Genomic DNA, 18473 nt, shown 5'->3' with positions numbered 1-18473 from the left:
AACAGGGAAGGCTTCCGGGAGGAGGAGATGAAGTCACAGGGAAGGCAGCACCAAGGACCAGACGGACACACGCGGGGAGCACCTGCCCTCGGACCCTGGGCACAGAGAAAGGACCAAGGCCTGGAGGGCAGGACCCGACCAGGGTCACGGGATGCGGCCGGGACCAAAGGAGAATTAGAACCCACCTCCTCCTGCTCCTTCTCCAACCCGCCCCCCACGTTCAGCCCCCAGACTCCTGGAAGCCCTTAGGGGGGTTCCTCCCTTCTCGGAGGACGCTCCTCCCGTTCTCCGTGAGCTCCCCAGCCAGCCCCAGGGGCCTAGACCCCGCCGCACCCCCGCAGCCGGCTTCCGCCTGGGCCTGGCCCAGCTCTTTGCTCCCCCTCATCCCGTCACAACGGAGCTCAGGACTAAGGACGAGACACCGACATGAGCAAGCATGGAAGAGGCGGGGAGGGAACGAGGCGGAAGGGGCGGAGGAAGACGTAAGGCCCGCCCACCCTCCAGCCTTTGGGCTTGGAAAAATGCCCCCCAACCCCGACGCGCGCACGCCCTTCTGGGAATCGTAGTCTGCACTCTGAGGCGCCTTCTAGGCATGCCTATGGCTCGGCACCGCCCCTGGCCTGGAATGCGGTCCCACCTCCATGCCTGCCGGCCCTTCCCAGCCCTTGCTGCCTTGGACCCCCGCCCCCTCCACTCCTCCCCTCACCTGATGTATGCCCATCATTTGGTAGATGGACTAAATGAAAGTAAGAGCCAGCATTTACCTGGAGTTTCCCTTGTTCCAGGCACTGTTCAGTACTTTACAGTGACTATCCCATCTATTCCTTACAACAACCCTGGAAAGTCAGAGCTGTTATAACCCCTATTTTATAGATGTGGAAATGATGGGGTGCTTGTGCTTGGACCCTAATTCTAACAGCCTCTCCTTGGGTGCCTATGCCTGAACCCCAATTCCAAAACCACATCCAGTTCAAAAATCACATCTCTCACTAGCTTCAAAACATTGGCCCTAGCAGTTTCTCTCTAGTAAAGCAGGGCAGCATGTGCTAGCAAAATAAGTATCTTTCTTCCTGGTACTGTAGGCAGCTGTGCCTATCTATGGACTGACTCCATGTGTAGTGATAATTGGCTGTGCACTGGGTCATGACCATATTTACTACTTACTGACCTTACTGATATGTATCTTAGATATAGTCAAATGTATACTCTCTTACATTTATTTTGTCTAACAGGACATTTGATGAAAGCTACCTAGATATTCCCAGTCAACCCTGACAGCTAGTTAACTTAGTGATGTTTCATAGCCAAAACCATACCTCCTCCTAGCCCACCCTTGGGCTATTTCCCAGTGAACCCTGGGTAACACACCTGTGCAGTAGATACAAAAAGTGCATGCTCCTTCAAGAACTGACCACCCCTTAAACACTCCTTAATCCCAATCCAAAATACCAAATTGACATATTTCACCCTTCAATCTCTTATAAAAGCCCTCCCTGCACCCCTCTAAGATTGCAGGTCCCCTAAGAAGTCTTGCCTGCTGCAAAGCATCATAAATCTTTGCCACCTTGGCTTAAAGAATGCTTGAGATCATGAATTCATTCCAGATGGCCCGGACCCTCTGCAGTACTTGGGTCCTTGAGTGGTACTCCCCCTTAACTGGGAACTCCAGTCCTGGGAACTTTAATTTTGGGATTCCTGAATCCCTGGGTTTTTCCTCCCTCAACAGAAACTAGTCTAGTAGATAGGAATACCATACACACTCAATTGATTATCTTACCCCACAGGAAAGAAGGAGGAAGAAGATAAAAAGGGGGGGGGGAATAGAAGGGAGGGAAGATAGGTGGATGAGGTAATCAAAAACAAACACTTTCAAAAAGGGGCAAGGTCAAGGGAGAAAATTCAATAAAAGGGGATGGGTTAGGAAGGAGCAAAATATGGTTAGTCTTTCATAACATGGGTATTGTGGAAGGGTTTTACATAATGATCCATATGTGGCCTATGTTGAATTGTTTGTCTTCTTAGGGAGGGTGGGTGGGGAGGGAAGATGGGAGAGAATTTGGAACTCAAAGTTTTTAGAAACAGATGTTCAAAAACAAACCAAAAAAAAGGTTTTTGCATGCAACTAGGAAATAAGATACACAGACTATTTGTTGATTCAGTGGAGTATTCCAGGATGTGATTGCTCTTCACTTAGGCTAAATGTCACCCTTAAAAATCCTCACTTTTCTGAGTTTGAGTAAGAACCTCAGTGTCTTGTAGCTTATCCTGCCAGGTGACCTTCAGAATCTTCCTAAGAAAATTCCAATGGAAGCAATTCAGTTTCCTGGCATGGCACTGGTATAACATCCAAGTTTCACAGGCATACAACAATGAGGTCAGATAGAAAGAATCAGAGAAGATGGAAAATTTTGATTAAGATTTAAAAATTTTGTACAAACAAATTTGATAAAGCTAAGATTAAAAAGGAGACACTGAGGGGATATCTGCAGCCAGTTCCTCTACTAAAAATTTCTTTCAACATACACAAGGAACTGATTCAAATTTATGGGGATAAGAAGCATTCCCCAATTTGTAAGTAGCCTAAGGATATGAACATGAGTTACAAAACAATGCTCCAAATTATTACTATTTGAAGGATTAAAATTCAAGCAATTTTAAGTTTCCATCTCACAGCTGTCAGATTAACAATGGTGACAAAGAACATGAAAGAAATTGGAAGGTTATAGGAAAAAGGCACATGCATGAACTCTTGGAGGAGCTATGAATGGGTCCAATGATTCTAAAAAGAAAATTTGAAAATATCCCCCCAAAGTTACTAAACAGTACCTGCCTTTTGGCTCAGATATTCCACTATTAGGGCTATACCCTAAGGAGATCAGAAAAGGAAGAAAAAGTCCTACATGTACAAAAATGTTTACAGCATTGCTTTTTATAATAGCAAAAAAACCAACCAACCAAACAAACAAACCTAAAAACTCGAGGGTTGTACATCAATCGGGGAATGACTGAATAAATTGCAAGATGTGTATTGTTGACCTGGAAGTTTGGTTAAAAGAGGCAAACAGACTAGGTGATAGTAAATTCATATTGTTTATTCCCTTAAAGCTAGCAGAATACAAAACATGTATGGAGCCAGATAAAATCTGACTGTCTGAACAAAAGAATGAGAAGGCTTAAATACATTTCAGAATAATCTCAACTCAGCATGTCTGTGTCACTCAAATGTATGATCTCCATGTATATTTAATCATAGCATGAGAAAGGAATTTTCTTAATTGAATGGGTGGTAAATACAATAAAATAAGAGAATTGACAAAGTGTCAATTGAAATTATGATCCAGGACATCTGTATTTTCTTTACCATTAACATACCATAACATAAAATATTAAGATAAGAAAAAGTCCCATTATTCAAGATAGTGTCTCCAGTTAAGGGACTCATCCTTAATGGCCATAGACAGAGGAAAGAATGCTCTTAAGTAAGCTCCATCTGGCCTTGTTGACATAGGAAGAGGTATTCTCTGAGTTTATTCAGAGTTTTTTAGGTCCAGGCTCTTCTTCTGGTTGATTAGTTCAGGCTCTGGCCCTTATTGAGGTTATTAAATTGATATTAAATGATTATCAGTATATAATGTAGTACTTTTGTGCTATAAGAAATGAGAAAATAGATGATTTGAAAGAGGCATGGAAAGACTTGTATGAATTGATGCAGAGCTAGGGGAACAACTACAAATTAACAAAACTATAAAAAGAAACAATCTTTAAAGCTTTAAGAATTCTAATCAAGTGAATGATGATCCATAATTCCAGAAGACTGATGATGAGACAAACTATGGATTTGGGAGAAAAAACAGATTTTGCTTAATTTTTTAAAAAATCCCCTTGAGGGGCCATTGGGACCAAAGCCCTCATTTTGTAGATGAGGAGACTGAAGATAGAGAGATGGGAGTGACTTGCCCAGAATCACACAGTTACTAAGTTTCTGAGGTGAGATTTGAAAATCGGCCTTCTTTATTACAAGTCCAGTACTATATGAATTATACTGTGCTGACTCTCAGATGCAGTATCAAATATTCCCAGGCAATCTCTTATCCACATTTTATCTAAGTCTGACCTTGCTTAGCTTCTGAGATGATGTGAGGTCAGACACTTTCATGGAGGTACAGCCATATGTTTAGGACGCATTCAGGGTGATGGGAATATAGATGAAAGACATTCACAAGAAAGTGAATCAAATCCGGGAGTGCAGAGCACAGTGGTTTAACATCCATCAGCCTAATCTCTCTTCCATCTTGTCCCAGTCTTCTTTGTCATCTAGAACATGTAAGCTGGTATACTTCACTTCTTCAAGTGCTTCCTTCACTCAAGATCAGAGGACTTAGAATGGCCCACAGAGATGTTGCCCTTAAAGTCATTCGTTTTACAAATGAAGACACTGAAGCTAGAGACGTGTATTGACAGGGCTGAGATCACATACTCAATCCCTCTTTCTTATGGTTTATAGTTTTCTGGTTATATTCAGAAGAAGGTCCTTTCCCCATGTATGCTCCCTGTGACCAAATAGGGAGGGGGTTCCAGGCCACCATTTTATGACCCAGACCTAGCCCAGCTGGAGTTAATTTCACCATCATCCACCAAATTACCTGGAACTCAAAGAGGGAGGAGGGGTTGTGTGTGGTCCTTGGCGAAAACTGGCCATATCTACTAAGCTTGTTGGCAGAGTGAATAGAACACCAATCAGGAGCCGGGAAGACCTGTGTTCAAATCCAGTGTTAGACACTCATGTCAGCTGTGTGATCTTGGGCAAGTCACTAAATCTCTGCCCCAGCTTCCCCATCTATAAAATGGAAATGATAATAGTGCATATCTCCCTGGGTTGGTGTGAGTTAAAAATGAGATGCTTATTGTAAAGCACTTAGCACAGTGCCTGGTACGTACTAGGTGCCAAATCCATGTTAGCTATTACTATTTTTGCTTTGTTTATTTATTGGCTTTTGGTCTATTCAGACTAAACAGAATGTCCCCATGAACATTTCTTTTACCTAGTGCAGAGGATATATTGATAATAAAAAGAAAAGGGAATCCGGCCATTCTAATGATAAAATTTGTATGTACCTATTATTTCACCATCTGCTTGTTTGGTTTGCTTGGTTTGGTTTTTCATCTGCAGAATGGGGGTAACAATAACACCTTCTACTCAGGGTTGTTGTGAGGATCGAATGTGATCATATATTTAAAGCTCTTAGCAGTTCTGGGCACATGATAGGAGCTATATAATTGCTTATTTCCTCCCTCCCCTATATTGTTTTCCAGAAATAATGGATTAATCCAAGGCTCCTGCAACAAAGGATTAGTGTACCTGTCTTCCCACAGCTCATTCAACACTGAGATAGATTTTTACATCTTTTAGCATCTTTGTTAATTTTAGGGGTGCTAGTTTCTTATAAGGGATTCCAAGGACAAGTTTGGCAGGGAAACTTGAGGACTAGATGAGATCCAAAACAAAAAATATCTAGATAAAAAGGCCCATAGTGGCTCTTCTTCCTTTCTACTGGAACATGTGTCTCTGACGTCTTTTGAAACTGAGGGGAGAGCATGATTGGAAAGGGGAATGATTCTATTCCCCTGGCCCTCAGAGGGAGACATCGGCCCATGAAATTTATTGGGTCACCCTATTCTACTAGGACCCAACTACTCTGGTTCATTTGAGGAATTCCAAATATCTTTGCTCCCCATTGTCGCTTCTAGATTCTCTTTCTACCTTCATCATTCCATTCCTTGTATAAAGCTAGCATGGGCCTAAGTGGAAAATCTGTCTTACATTGCCATAATCTCCTTGATAATATCATATTTAAATTTTTGCAACAGTATTCATTAGAGATCTTGGTTTGGTTTTTCTTCCTCCTATCTGGCTTTCCCTAGTTTTGGTTTCAAGATTACACTTGTGTCGTACAAGGAATTTGGTAGAACGTCTTGTTTTCACATGTCTTTCAAGTACCTTGTATAGTGTTGGAATTTTTTTTAAATGTTTGACAGGATTCACCTGTAAATCCATCTGATCCCTATATTTTAAATTAATTTATGGATTGATCAATTTCTTTTTGCTAATGTTGAGTTATTTAAGTCCTCTTTTTCCTTTTCTGTCAATCTGGTCTTTTTATGTTTTGTAAATATTCATCAATTTAATTTAGATTGTAAAATTTTTGGCATATAATTGGGCAAAACTATCCAAAATAAGTTTATTTCTTCTTTATTTAGTGTGAATATTCATTTTTGGCTTTTAATACTGGTGAATTGGTGTTGTTCTTTGCCTTTTAAATCAAATTACCTAATGGTTAAACTATTTTATTGATTTTTTTCAAAAAAAACCTTTTAGCTCTACTAATTCAATTTTTTCTTTCAATTTTTTCAACATTCCTGTGCATACCTCTTTTACCTGGTGAGGGGGGTATATTGATAATAAAAAGAAAAGGGAATCTAGCCTTTCTGATGGCACAATAATTTTTGAATGAACCTGTGATTTCAGCATTTGACTGTTTGGTTTGGTTTAGTTTTTTTTTTTGTCTTTTATTTTTTTTGCACCTTTTTTTTTTATTTTTAGTTTACAATAACCGGTTCTACATAATTTTGAGTTCCAGATTTTCTTCCCTCCTTCCCCCCACCCAAGATGGCATGGAATCCCATATAACTTCCACGTATAACTTCGAGTTGAATTAATTTACACACTAGTCAAGTTGTGGAGAAGAATTATGACCAAGGGAATGAATCATGAGAAAGAAGAAACAGAACCAAAAGAAAAAAAAACAACCCAAAAACAAAAACAAAAGGGAGAAAAAAAAAGGAGGGGAAAAAGGCAAGCATGAAGTGTGCCTCAATCTGCATTCATAGCAGATAGCATTCTCCATCGTGAGTCCTTTGGAGTTATCTTTGCACATTGCGTTGCTGAGAAAAGCAAAGTCTGTCAGGGTTAGTCCTCACAGAATCCATATATCCGTGGTTGTGTATAATGTTCTCCTGGCTCTGCTCCGCTCACTCAGCATTACGTCGTGTAGGTTTTTCCAGGTTGTTATGAAGTCCGTATCATCCCCATTTCTTATAGCACAATGGTATTCCATTACCTTCGTATACCACAGCTTGTTCAGCCATTCCCCAGTTGATGGGCATCCCTTTGATTTCCAATTCTTAGCCGCTATGAATATAAAATGTTTGCATGGCACTTTAAAAGGGTTCTTCTTTGAGCTTCACAATAATCCGTAGATGCAAGCAGAATAGATATGATCATCCCCATTTTAGAGAAAAGGAAATTGATGTTCAAAGATTGTAAATAATTTGGCCCAGATGACTTGGCTATTAACTAGAACAACTGAGACTGGAACCTAGATACTCTGACTCCCAGTCTAGAAGATGATGATGATGAGGATGAGGATGATGATGATGACAGCCAGTATTTATATGAGGCTAGAAAGTTCATAAAAAGTATTTTTTTTTCAAATATCCAATTCTATCCTCACAACAACCTTGGGAAGTAGATGCTCTTGTTACCCTCATTTTGCGGATAAGGAAGGTGGTGCTTAAAAAGTTAAGTAATTTGCCCAGTGTAATACAGCTAGTAAGTACCTGAGGCTGGATTTGAACTCAAGATCTCTTGAATCTAGTCAAGGATCTCTCACCACTGCACTACCTAGCTGTCTCTTACAATAATGATAATGATGATGGAGGAAAGCATGTTCGTTTCCCTCTGAGGTTTTATGAAGTACTTTACAAAAATTGTCTCCTTTGATCCTCACAACTCTGGAAGATAGGCACTATTATTATCCCCATTTTACAGATAAGGGAATTGAGGCTGAGAGAGGTTAAATGACTTGCCCAGGGTCATACAGCTTTGTGTCTAAAACAACATTTGAACTCGGAGTCTTTCAAGGCCCAGGCTCTATTTATCAAGCACACCACCTACCTGCCCATGTTGTAATAAATCTGACAAGACATAACGAGGGTCTGGGATAAGAGCATTGTAGTGTGAGTAGAGAGAAGGGAACACACGGAGAACTTCGGGGAGGTGGGATCAACAAAAATTAGCACTTGATCCAGTGTGGGCATGTGGGTTGTTTGAGAGTAAAGAGTCAAGTAATATTCTGAGGAGAGGGAAAGGGAAAGGAGAAGGAGGAGGAAGAGAAGAATGAGGACAAGGAGAAGAAAAGGAGAAGGAAGAGGAGGAAAAGAGGAGGAGAAAGAAGAGTAGAAAGAAAAGGATGAAAAGGGAAGAAAGAGAAAGAAATATAGATAGAAAGATAGGTAGATAGATACTAAATGCTATGTGCAAGGCACTGTGCTAAGTGCGGGAATATAAATTAAAGAAAAAAAAACAGTCCCTCCCTACCCTTCAAGGAGCTTACACTTTAATGGGCAGAGAAGACACATATGAAGGGGAGCTGGAAAGCAGGGGTGTGGGAAGACCCCCCAGTCAGGAGAGTGGGTTTCAGGCCATATGTATCTCCAAGATGAGAAGGCTGCTGATACAGGGTGGAGAAGTCTGGAAATTAAAGAGTGGAGCCAGAAGGGAAGGGAGGAAGGCCTGGAGGCCTGATGAAATGGTGGCCTAGCAGGGTGGTTAATATTTGATTCTGGAGAGGAAAGTGGAAAGGATATAATAGAGAGGCAGAAATGCTTGCTGATGGATTGATTCAATTTAATTTCAGGAGATAGAAAACAGTAACAAGTAGGGGGGTGGGATAGGCTTGGTTGTGATAGGTTGCACCTTAGCTGAACATTGAAGTAGGATTACAGAATTCGGGATTTTTCAAGTTGGAAGGGACTACAGTTACCACATTGTCTATCTTAGACCTAAAGGAGAATCCCTGCCCCTACACACACATTATCATCATCATTATCATCATTATCATCATCTGGAAAAGTGAACGTTTATCCGGGAACATGGTCAGCCAGTCTTTGCTTCAAAACCTTCAATGAGGGAGAATCCACTAATTGTTAGAAAATTTTTTCTTACATTGAGCTAAAATCTATCTTGTAACTTCCACCCTAGACAGAACAAAGGTAACTCTTCTACATGACGGTCCCTCAGATATTAAGCATATCTCTCCTGTTCCCTCTGAGTCTGGTCTATGATCCATATTCCCAGCTCCTTCATCTGCTCTTGGAACAGCATGATCCCAATACATGCAACAATCCAGATGTGGTCAGCGGAACTCTCCCTTCCCTGCTCTTTGACCCGATGCCCCTCTTCATTTGGCCTAAAACAAGACTGCGGATTTTGGCCGCCATGTTGCCTTGAATTTATTATACATTAAAACCTTCAGGTATTTTTCAGATTAAAATGCCGTGCAGCGATGTTTGTATCATCTTTCAGTTATAATTTTTAAAATTATGCAATCAAACAGCATACCAAAATAAATGACAAAGGAAGGCCCATTCTCCCACTGGTTCTAATGCCATCACTGAGGAAGGGATGCCTACAGGGAACATGGGTCACCAGGGAGAACACCCATGAGGAAGCTGTGTGGCCAGGGCACATGCGGGGCACATCTCTGAAGCCGCAGGCACCCGTATCTTGGGCAGTGTCATTGAGTGAGCTTGTGCTTTCCCATTCTTGATGGCTCAGTAGCTCTTGGCAGCTGCACTGCCCTCTGGTGGGCTGCTCCACCAAGCCACTCTGCCCAATGTCTCTGCCACCATCTGGATTCCCCTCTGTCTGCTCCAGTAGCCAGCCATAGCCTCAGGGCAGCTGGCTGCCCAGCCTCAGCACCCACTTTTTACATTCCTTCCTGCTATCGCCCAAGGTTCCTCAAGGCTAAAATATGAATTCTGGTGCAAGATTTATTTTAACTCTTATCCAATCCCTTAGTCACTCACCTGAATCCTCCTCAAATCATCCCAGTGTCTTCGCAAAAGAGTTGGATGGACCTTGGGTAATTAATTCTTTCAATCGCACCCCCATACATAGCCTAGTAATGTCCCTGGTTGCTCTGCAAATCAATAATAGGGAACATTAATTATAAAGCTAACATTTATATAGTGCTTACCGTATGCCAGGTGCTTTTCAATCATGATCTCACTTGATCTTCACAACAACACTGGGAGGTAGGCACTATTATTATCAAACCCATTTTACAGATGAGGAAGCTGAGGCAAGCAGAGGTTAAGTGACTTGCCCAGAGACACCCAGCCAGGATGTATCTGAGGCCAGATTTGAACTCAGGTCTTCCTGACTCCAGGCCTACATCTCTATTCCCTGTGCCCCCTATCTAAGACTGAAAATCAAGTCCTGCCTGCAACCATTGTGCTCCCCTGCATCTCCGGGGTGTGTTCAAGAGAAGGGCTGGCAGGATGATGAAGGGTCTCAATCATAGTTTATGAACGTGGGCTGAGAAAATTGGAGATGCTTAGAAAAAAGAAGCAATCTCCTAAAGATGAGGCAGGTAGGCAGTGCAGTAGATAGGGTCTTGGACCTTATGTTAGGAAGACCTGATTTCTAATCTGGTCTCAGACACTTGATAGCTGTGTGATCTGGGCAAAACAAATGGGGATGCCCAATGTCAGCTGAGATCTCTACTCTTCACTTAGATTTCCCTTAGTTCATGACTGAAGTCATCTACTACCACTACAATGCCCCCCCACCCCATAGTAGAGCCCCTTAACCCTTTAGTCCTCAGCATTTAATTGAAACTGGCGTTCCCCGTGATCAGTGACCTCTTAATTATAAGAGAGAATGGCTTTTTCTCAAGCTTCCTCTTTCTGACTTCTCTGCAGCTTTTGTCACTGTTGGGCACTATCTTCTCCTTGATCCTCTCTTCTCTTTAGGTTTTTATGACATGGCTCTCTCCTACTTCTCCTTCCTCCCTGAGCCCTTCTTTTCAGTCCCCTTTGCTGGAACTTCATCCATGTAATACCCATCAGCCATGGGTGTCCCTCAAGGCTTTGTCCCGAGCCTTCTCCTCTCTTCTCCCTCTATACTATTTCATTTGGTGATCTCATTAACTCCTATGGATCATCTCTATGCAAATGGTTCTCTTATCTCTTTGTCCAGCCCGACCTCTCTCCTGACTTCCAGTCTTATGTCTCCAACTGTATATTGGACATTTTGCACTGGATTTCCCTTAGACATCTTAAACTCAACATGTCCATAACCAAAATCGCCATTTTTCTTCTCAAACCTCCCATCTTCCTACCTTCTCTATTACAGTCAATGGTGCCAATATCTTCTCATCTCCCAGGCTTGCAACCTAGGCATCATTTGGACAATCTTATTGGAAAGGTCTCTAGTTTATCCCCTTTACATATAATGTTGTCTCTTGGTTTTAAATACATATTATTGTTCAACCATATCTGACTCCTGGTGACCCCATTTGGGATTTTCTTGGCAGCGATACTGAAGTGGTTTGCCACTTCCTTCTCCAGCTCATTTTACAGATGAGGAAACTGAGACAAACAGAATTATGGGACTTGCCCAGGGTCACAGAGCTAATAGTGTCTGAGGTCAAATTTGAACTCAGGTTTTCCTGACTCCAAGCCCAGTGCTCTATCCACTGCACCACCTAGCTGCCCTAGATTGATGTTCTTGCCATATTAAGGAAAGGTCCATTTGTTCCTATGTATTTTAATATTGTAACAGAATTATGTGTCATAATTTATCAAAAATCATTTTCTATATGTATTGATAGAATCACAATTCTTATTGTTCTTTTTATTTCTACAGTATATTATGTTTGTAGCTTTCCTACTATGGATCCAATCCAGCATTTCTGGTATAAAGCCACCTTGGCCACAGAATATAATTTTTGTGATATACTGCTATAGCCTCTTGGTTAATATTTCATTTAAAATGTTTATGTCAGTGTTCATTAGAGATATTGATGTTTTCTTTCAGTTTTGACTCTCTCTGCTTTAGGCATCAAGACCATATTTGTATCATAGCAAAAATCTGTTAGGATTCTCCTTTTGCTCTTTTTGCAAGCAGTTTGTGAAATAATGGAATTCATTGGTCTTTGAACGTTCAAGAGAAATTGCTTATAATACCATCTCTACTGTGCTTTTTTTTTTTTTTGCTTTGGTGGAAGTGTCTGAGGCTGGATTTGAATTCAAGCTTTCCTGCCTCTAGGTCCAGTGTCCATTTGTTGTGAATTCTCCTTTTTAATTTTTCATATGGATAATTAGGTTTTGTTCTTCTTTTTTAAAAAATCAAATTAGCCTAAAATAGTGCTTTTTAAAAGAAAATCCAACTCCTAATTTTATTTATTAATTCAATTCATTTTTTTGTTTTGGATTTTGTTTATCTATTTCTTTTAATTTCCAGAATTTCTTCCTTCCTCCCTCCTTTTCTTTCTTTCTTTCTTTCTTAGATTGGGCTTTCCCATCTTCTCCAGTGGCATCAGCATGAGAGCTCTGGCCTGCTCTCTTTTTAACACGGGCCAGTTTACCCCACCCCAATCCTTATCCCCTCCCCCATTCCTGTGTACTCACCATATTGATTCTGGACTTAATCTGGACACCCAATCACCATCTCAAGACTCCCGAAATCAAGAAATCCACCAGCGCGAGCCTTCCCAGAGGCAGAATTTAAGTGGTCTACCACTACACTGGGCTAATTTGGGGTTGTGGATTCAATTTATTTATTTTCTAGGGAATTATTTTGGTACCAACTCATTGGTTTTTTTCTTTCTTTTGTTAAAAAGTTTAGAAATATAAACTTTTTTATTTCTAAGGACTGCATACAAAAAATTCGGGTTTTCTCTTTTTTTTCCTTTTTATTTATTTTTTTTTAATTTGATTTATTTAATATATTTAGTTTTCAGCACTGATTTTCACAAGAGTTTGAATTACGAATTTTCTCCCCATTTCTACCCTCCTGCCCACTCCAAGATGGCGTATATTCTGTTTGCCCTGTTCCCCAGTCAGCACTCCCTTCTGTCACCCCACTCCCCTCCCTTCCCCCTTTGCCTTCTTCTCTTGTAGGGCAAGATAAATTTCTATGTCCCATTGCCTGTGTTTCTTATTTCCTAGCTGCATGTAAAAACCTTTTTTTTGGTTTGTTTTTGAATGTCTGTTTCTAAAAACTTTGAGTTCCAAGTTCTCTCCCGTCTTCCCTCCCCACCCACCCTCCCTAAGAAGACAAATAATTCAACATAGGCCACATGCGGATCACTATGTAAAACCCTTGCACAATACCCGTGTGTTATTTTGCTCCTTCGTAACCTGTCCCACTTTATTGAATTTTCTCCCTTGACCTGGTCCCTTTTTGAAAGTGTTTATTTTTGATTACCTCATCCACCTATCTTCCCTCCCTTCTATTTTCCCCCCCTTTTTATCTTCTTCCTCCTTCTTTCCTGTGGGGTAAGATACCCAATTGAGTGTGTATGGTATTCCCTACTCAGGTCAAATCCAATGGAGCAAGATTTACTCATTCTTCCTCACCTGCCCCCTCTTCCCTTCCTATAGAACCACTTTTTCTTGCCACTTTTATGGGAGATAATTTACCCCATTCTATCTCTCCCTTTCTCCCTCTCTCAATGTATTCCTCTCTTATCCCTTAATTTGATTTTATTTTTAGATATCACCCCTTCATATTCAACTCACCCTGGGCCCTCTGTCTATATATATATATACACACACACACACACACACACACACACACACATATATATATATATAGACATACACACCTACATATATACATACATACACACACATATATATATTTACATACATATACATGCATATTCCTTTTAGCTACTCTAATACTGAGGTCTCATGAATCGTACACATCATCTTTCCATGTAGGAATGTAAACAAAACAGTTAAACTTTAGTAAGTCCCTTATGATTTCTCTTTCTTGTTTACCTTTTCATGCTTCTCTTGATTCTTGTGTATGAAAGTCAGATTTTCTATTCAGCTCTGGTCTTTTCACTGAGAAAGCTTGAAAGTCCTCTATTTCATTGAAAATCCATATTTTGCCTTGGAGCATGATACTCAGTTTTGCTGGGTAGGTGATTCTTGGTTTTAATCCTAGCTCCATTGACCTCCAGAATATCATATTCCAAGCCCTTTGATCCCTTAATGTAGAAGCTGCTAGATCCTGTATTATTTTGATTGTTTTTCCACAGTACTCAAATTGTTTCTTTCTGGCTGCTTGTAGTATTTTCTCCTTGACCTGGGAGCTCTGGAATTTGGCAACAATATTCCTAGGCATTTTCTTTTTGGCATCTTTTTGAGGAGGTGATCTGTGGATTCTTTCAATTTCTATTTTGCCCTGTGGCTCTAGAATATCAGGGCAGTTCTCCTTGATAATTTCTTGGAAGTTGATATCTAGGTTCTTTTTTTGATCATGGCTTTCAGGTAGTCCAATAACTTTTAAATTATCTCTCCTGGATCTATTTTCCAGGTCAGTGGTTTTTCCAATGAGATATTTCACATTCTCCTCCACTTTTTCATTCCTTTGGTTTTGTTTTATAATATCTTGATTTCTCATCAAGTCACTAGCTTCCACTTGCTCCAATCTAATTTTTAAGGTAGTATTTTCTTCAGTGGTGTTTTGGACCTCCTTTTCCATTTGGGTAATTCTGCCTTTCAAGGCATTCTTTTCCTCATTGGCTTTTTGGAGCTCTCTTGCCAATTGAGTTAGTCTATTTTTTAAGGTGTTGTTTTCTTCAATTTTTTTTTCAGTATTTTTTTGGGTCTCCTTTAACAAGTCATTGACTTGTTTTTCACGGTTTTCTCGCATCATTCTCATTTCTTGTCCCAATTTTTCCTCTACTTCTCTAACTTGCTTTTCCAAATCCTTTTTTGGCCTGAGACCAGTTCATGTTTTTCTTGGAGGCTTTTGATGTAGGCTCTTTGAATTTGTTGACTTCTTTAGGCTGTATATTTTGGTGTTCTTTGTCACCAAAGAAAGATTCCAAAGTCTGAGTCTGAATCTGAGTCCATTTTCACTGCCTGGCCATGTTCCCAGCAACTTACTTGACCCTTGAGTTTTTTGTCAGGGTATGACTGCTTGTAGAGTAAAGAGTACTTTGATCCAAGCTTGAGGGGATGCGCTGTTGTTTTCAGAGCTATTTCTATACAGCCAGCTCTGCCACACCAGCACTCCTTCTTCCCCAAGAACCACCAGCCAGGACCTGACTGGGATCTTAAGCAGGCTGTGCACTCCTGCTCTGATCCTCCACTTAATTCCTCCCACCATGTGGGCCTGGGGCTGGAAGCAACTGCAACTGTAGTTCTGTAGCTGCACCTTCCCGGCTGCCCCTGGGGCGGCCGCCAAACCTCCAACTCCTTCCACTCTGTCCCCTGCAGCTTTTCCCACTAACCTTCTCTGTAGTCTTTTGTGTTTGCGGGTTCAGAAGTCTGGTAACTGCCACAGCTCACTGATTCAGGGTGCTAGGCCTTGTTCCCCCCGGTTCCTGATCTGGTTGGTCCTGCTGACACCCATGCTGGGCTCCTCTCTCCTCCATCCCCAACTCTGTGTGCGATTGACCTCATCCAGCAACCATCCAGGGTGTCCTGGGCTGGATCCCTGCTTCCCTCTGTGGGTAGCATCTCACACAGTACCAAGTGATCAGGAGGTAGGGTATTGAAACAAAATGAGAGTCTCTGACTTCATACAATATGAAAAGCCACTATACTTGTATTGACATTGCTTCTCTAACTCAAAAGCAATGAGAAATGTAGCCTATTTCAACAGAAAATTTTTCCTATCTGCTGAGCAAGACCTGAATGAATAAACCAGATTGAGCTAGGAAAGGAAAAGGTGACTTTAGAAGTTGGAGCCCAAGCAATAATATCATCACTTGATGGACCGGGGATCAGCAAAGGAGAAGGAAAGTAGATGTAGTCCAATGACTTGCACATAATAGGCAAGGAAGGAATGTGTGTTGAATAGAATAAGAACAACTGGTATGTGCTGGTGTGGGATGACTATACTTAAATAAAAACTGCTGATAAAACCTGGGTGCCCAGGCCTACCTGGTGGGAAAGGAAATCAGGTACGAATTTTGTCAGCATTGTGGTATCCATTCTTCACCAGTTATTATATTAGTTATTGCAACTTCAGAAATTAGGCACATGAGTCAGAGGTCCATTCAAAGGACCAAGGACAAAGGGTTAGATTATACTTTGTTCTGCCGTAAAACAGTACTACAGCATGCATAGGTAAGAGGCTGAGAGAGGGGATTCGAACCCACGACTCCCTGGACTCCAGAAGCAGAACTCCGGCCACTCTCCTATCTGCATCTCCCCGGCCCGGCATCAACCTTTCACCATGCCCACCTTGCTTAAGGCCCCTCCTCCGAGCCTCTCCGTCTGTCACCAGCGCCCGCGGAGGCCTCTTCTCGTCCTCCGCGGAAGGGGGTTAGGCCGCCGCCGCCCAGGACGGGCCCCCAGACCCTGGTCACTAGCAGCGCGACCCCTGCCACCAGAGCCAACGCTGTCCATAGCCACACCATGCTTGCCGCCTCCGGTGTAGCTCGAGGTGTAGGGAAGGCCAACACTTCGAGGCTTATTCAGACCTACAATGACACAGAATCAATTATAAAGTACCTCCACCAGGCTGCCCATCCCACCGCCCCCGTGGGCGCAGCGCCAGAGCAATAATCACCTGGTGACTGCAGCAGATACCTGTCAGCCACCCTCTGATGTTCACTTCCTCCAGATTAAGGGTTGGCTCTGGGCTAAGTTGGGCAAAGTTGGGGGTAGGATCAGAAATTCATCTTTCAATGGGAGCTTTAAAAATTACTCCTCAACGAACTATTCTGGGAAAGAAGGCAGGAATAAGCCTGGGTTCCTGCTGTCAGGGTGCTTGTAATCTACCCTGGCATAAGAAATACTTGGGAGAAGAAATACTTCGGAGAAAACGAGAGAGAGAGAGAGAGAGAGACAGACAGACAGACAGACAGACATATGTTCTTACTAAATGATGCCAGGCTCTGTGCTGAGATCTGGGATGCAAATAGAAACAGTCTCTGGTCTGTTTCCCTTTCACACTAGCTGCCTGCTCCCCCGAAGACTTGCTCCACCCTAAGGCCTGCCTTGCAAATCCTCATAGCAGGAGGACCCCTCTCAGCCAAGCTGCTCTTTGAATTTCCAACCCACCCTCCAGTCCCCCTGGGTTGCCATGCTACCCTTCTTCCTTCTCAATGCCCCTCCCCTTCAACTCCCCTTTATTATTTGTTTTCCCCTAATAGACTGTAACTTGTCTAGCACACCACAATGCCTGGCACATAGTAAACTCTTAATAAATGCTTTATTTCTCCATCTTTTTATACCTGTCTTTAAAAAAAAAAAAACAAGGCAATCCCTGCTCTCAAGGAGTTTACATTGTAGTGGAGAAAGTCAACACATAAAGAAGATCTGGAAAGCTGAGGAATGGAGGTAGAAAGGAAGATACCCATGTGGGGGCAGTGCCTATGAGGGGGACACAAAGACTGGAGAAAGCAATTTTATTTACTGACGTTTACAATAAATCTTACATTTTCTGTCTTTAAAAATATTTCATGTGCATTGTGTTTTCCTTTGCTTGGGATCACTTGTTTTATATAATTTGGCAATGAGTTCACAAGATTTTATCCTATTCGATTCTTCCTAATGAAACCACACTTTTATCATATTGGATATTAAATGTATATTCCTTGAATAATCCATTTTCTCAATGCTTTTATTATATTTCCTAGGTTTTCAATGGATCATAACCAGGTGAGGTTCAAGGCCACTGAAGAATGATTCTTTCCATCTTTGGATATGGGGAGTGGCTGGTGAGCCCAGCTCTTAGGAGACTATGCAGAGTTCTAGACTGAAGTCATCTTCACATAATCTTTGGAGCGTGTATTGACATTCTGTAACGAGAACAGGTCTGCTAACAAAATGAAGAGGAAGGAGCCTCTTTGATGGACTAGAGCAATGCAGCTGGACCTGAGGGTCATTCAAAAGAATCTTGGTTAACCAGGTGCTGTCTTCTTGGTGAGAGAAGAGAGGCAGGCCTTCCCCATTCAAGTCAATATGTGACCCAGGAACATGGGCCTCAGTTCTTTCCCTTGGACTTTATTCCTTTAAGTGGAGGAGATTATAGGCTAAATCATGTCAATTTTAATAATAATAACAATAATAACAGTAATGACAATAATAGCTTACATTCATATTGCATCTGCCATGTGCCAGGCACTGTGCTAAGTGCTTTACAATTATGATCTTATTTGATCTTCACACCAGTTCTTCAAGGTAGGCATTACTATTTTTTAATCCCCATTCTACAGATAAGGAAACTGAGAGAGATAGAAGTTCAATGACTTGTCACACAGCTAGTAAGTGTCTGAGGCCCCATTTGAACTCAAGTCTTTCTGACTTCAGACCTGGCGCTCTAGCCACTGCACCCCACAGCTGACCCAAAATTTCAAAACATTAGAAGAGAGAGCCACAAAGAAGTCCAAGAATGGCGGCTGTGCTGTGGTTTGCAGCCAACCAGTCTGATTTTGTGG

At 41.7% G+C, this 18473-nt stretch overlaps 1 protein-coding gene and 1 pseudogene across 1 annotated transcript in view; one reads left to right on the top strand and one right to left on the bottom strand.

Annotated features, from left to right (window-relative positions):
* Window positions 1-405, bottom strand: part of LOC118844120 (zinc finger protein 420-like) — a 444485-nt gene extending 444080 nt beyond the window's left edge. The window contains exon 1 of the mRNA XM_036751956.1: window positions 334-405. The gene's annotated coding sequence lies outside the window, so the exon portion shown is untranslated. The remainder of the gene's footprint in view (window positions 1-333) is intronic.
* The window catches only part of LOC118842743, a 146093-nt pseudogene that overhangs the window by 95542 nt on the left and 32078 nt on the right, over window positions 1-18473 (top strand).

Source organism: Trichosurus vulpecula, chromosome 3, assembly GCF_011100635.1.
Source record: "Trichosurus vulpecula isolate mTriVul1 chromosome 3, mTriVul1.pri, whole genome shotgun sequence".
NCBI classification, from domain to species: domain Eukaryota; kingdom Metazoa; phylum Chordata; class Mammalia; order Diprotodontia; family Phalangeridae; genus Trichosurus; species Trichosurus vulpecula.
The sequence above is the reverse complement of the archived record's forward strand: the minus strand, read 5'-3'. Positions and strand labels throughout refer to the sequence as shown.